Source organism: Lipotes vexillifer, unplaced genomic scaffold (assembly GCF_000442215.2).
Source record: "Lipotes vexillifer unplaced genomic scaffold, Lipotes_vexillifer_v1.1 scaffold329, whole genome shotgun sequence".
Taxonomy (NCBI): domain Eukaryota; kingdom Metazoa; phylum Chordata; class Mammalia; order Artiodactyla; family Lipotidae; genus Lipotes; species Lipotes vexillifer.
This window is the reverse complement of record NW_006774067.1, coordinates 1,455,341-1,458,841: the sequence shown is the minus strand read 5'-3', so window position 1 is coordinate 1,458,841 and position 3,501 is coordinate 1,455,341.

Sequence of the window (3,501 nt, the reverse complement as noted above, 5' to 3'; positions counted from 1 at the left end):
CGTGTTCTCCCAGGTAGGTCTTAAGGCCTGCCAGATGAGGGATGGACATTCCTTGAGTAAATGGATCTGTGCTCTTCCCATTAGATCCACAGGCTCCTCTCCCATCCTCACTGAAGGTGATGGTGTGGAAGTTCAGAGCGTGTTCAATGTTAAAAGAGGACATTCTAGGAATGCAGTGATTATGGCCTAAAGAGTTCAAAAGAAGTCGTGGTTGGAATATGAGCTATTTTACATTTAAGGTATAAAATCCTGAACAATAAATTTAACATGAGCAGAAAATGAATTATTGTTCACATTTTCCTGCATCCCCTGGACAAGACTTGCATCTGTGATCATGATCAATGATAATGATCTCTGAGAGAATAACAACCTCCGAGAGGATCACTGGAAACCAGTATGACAGGCAGCATGATGGATGTTGCCACATCAGGAGTAATGATACAACCAGTGCGAAATAACTGATTTTAGGGAACTGCAGGAGCAAAAAGATCTATATTGTTTCTACAGAAATAGCTTGCGAAAGCCACGACATTTGAGTAATAACTGTGTTGCTACCTTTTTCTTGCAGTGGAAGATATAAATTAGCTGGGAACAGCATATTTAACAAGAAAGAGCATGAAGAGATAGTTCCTGGACCTCAACAGGAACAGATGGGGCCTGGATATTACAAAGAATCTTTCATTCACTGATCGGATAGAAGACAGTTATGAGTATCTCTACTCCACCCATTTTCTAAATCGTCAGTTAATCATCTTTCATGGGTCCACGAACTTTGCAACTTCCAAACTGCCAAAGAGTGCTCTTTCTAAAACGCAAATCTAATCAAGTTTTTCCTGCTTACAATCTTTCAATATCTAGGGAACCAAACTGAAATTTTTTGACTTGGCACATAATTTCCTTCATAATTTGTCTCTTAGCCTCATCTTCTCTAATACCCCAATAGCTACTCTATGTTCTAATCACACAATTGGCAATTTTCACAATCTTCAGTGCTCTTAAATGTTCTACCCTTTCTTGGGATTCCCTTACCATTAACTGTCTTCCTAAATGATTCCTACATGTCTGGCAAGACCCACTCAGGCTCTCACCACCACCTCCCTGATGTCTCCTTTCCCCTCCACCTCTCCCAGGCTGAAGGAAAGCAAGGGGCCAGTGTAGCTAGAGAGAAGTGGGAGAGGGAGGGAGAGAGAATGAGTTGAGGTCAGAGGGTGTGGGGTACAGTTCCCAGAGCTCCTTAGAAGATTTTATTCAGAGACAGATGTGAAGCCATCAGATGCCCGCCCCCCAGTGAATTGCACCTCCCAATATTCACATCCTTAAGAAGTCCCTTCCCATTCTAAACGTAGGCTGGCTGTACGATTCAGTTTAACACAACAAGGCAGAAGTGACAGTGTGCCAGTTCTGAGCTTAAGTCACCAGAAAGCATGGAAGCTTTCGCTTTTGTGCTTTGGAAATCCCTGGGCACCATGTAAGACATTCAGCTACCTGCTGGAGAGACCATGTGAGCAGGCCATATGAAAAATGGAGAGGCTGGAGACTGTAGGGTGAGAGGAAGAGACCCAGCCATCAGTAGCTCAGCTGAGTCCAGCTTCCAGCTGTCCCTGCCAAGGAACCAGACATGTGAATGAAGCATCTTGGATATTCTAGCCCCATCCACAGACGTGTGAAGGTCCCGTGAGACATTCACTTGAGCCCCAGTCAATCTATACAAGCATGAAAAAACAACAAAAAGGTTATACCAAGGCACTAAATTAATTGATCACTGAACCGGGACTCAACAGGTGAGAACGGGTCTTGGCATCAAGTATCGATGACAAGATGTTGGGTGGGGGGTGTGCGGCAAGTGTCACTAGCAAGCCCCACATCTGGCATCATGAAGCAGGACTCTTGGACCCAACGGGCACGCAAGGTGCAATCCTAGGCATCCAGCAGGACTGTACCCACACTTGTTGGCCTAGCCATACTTTCCCACTCCCTATCATGCTCACCCCATCAATCCCACACTTGACCGAGAGAGATGAGGCATCAAACAAGTTCAGTGTGACATCTACCCAAAGCTGTGCCAGGCGGTAAGGCAAGGAGACCATCCAGCTGGCAAGAAGCTGAGGACAGGAAGCCGATACCTGATTATATGGTATAACAGAAATGGCTGAAGCTGATTACCAGTTAGTCCTTTGCTCTTCTGGTCAAGGGCACAGATTCTATCCCAGATAATTTGGCTCTATTCCATGGCCACTGGCTAAACGTTTAATCCCAGCCAGCTGTCCAAATTGGACTCCCTCCATTAGCCTTGGAAAAAATAGGACAAGACACCATATTATTTTGTTTTGTTTTTTATAAGTTTATTTATTTTTGGCTGCATTGGGTCTTCGTTGCGTGCAGCTTTCTATAGTTGAGGCGAGCGGGGGCTACTCTTTGTTGCGGTGCGCGGGCTTCTCATTGTGGCTTCTCTTGTTGCAGAGCTCGGGCTCTAGGCACGTGGGCTTCAGTAGTTGTGGCACACGGGCTCAGTAGTTGTGGCTCGTGGGCTCTAGAGCGCAGGCTCAGTAGTTGTGGCGCACGGGTTTAGTTGCTTCACAGCATGTGGGATCTTCCCGGACCAGGGCTCGAACCCATGTCCCCTGCATTGGCAGGCGTATTCTTAACCACTGCACCAGCAGGGAAGCCCAAGACACCATGTTTAACTCACAGGTTTTCTCAGGAAAATGCTGTGTTGCGAGTCCATATTATAGTAGCATCATCAGAAAAATAACTGGGTTCTACAATTCATCCACTCATCTCCTTCCTTCCTACATTCCAGCCTAAAGCTGTTCCTCTTTGAATTCCTTGTATCTATTAATGGGATCACCAGTCTTCACCCAGGCCCTCAGGTTTAAACTTTGACATTATTTTGAAGTCTCTCTTCTTTCCACTTACTACACCCAATCTACATCTTGGTATCACTTCTGCACAACCCTTAGCTCACTCTTTTTATTCCCATAGTCCTAGTTTAGGTCTATGTAACTTACATGAAGGGTTCCAGGAACTTCTTAACTGGTATTGCAACTTCTACTTTTTCCTTCCCTCTAATCCGTCTTTTATATGTTTGCAAGAATAATCTTCCTAAAGTCTGTTCTGAGCATGTCATTTTTCAGCTCACAATCCAGCTCACAATCCATCAATGATTCTCTAATTCCTGCAACAGGGCTGCAAATTCAAACACCTTCAGGTGATTTAAGTGTAAGATGTGACTGAATGTTCAGGATGAGAGGGAGCCGTGGAGCCTTGCTGCCAGGTGGAGAGAATGGATCCTGCTAAAGACATTTACATTCCATATTTTTAGAACTACTGCTCTGACCAAACGAACCACAAAATTCCACAAAATAAAGGGCAGACTCTTTAGTCTGATATTTGAAGCTTTCCATGACTAGATTCCAACCTACTTTTCCAGGCCCAGAGCATTACTGTCAGTGTGTAGTTCAGAGATGGTACGTACATGGCACATGGCTATTATTCTTCCGA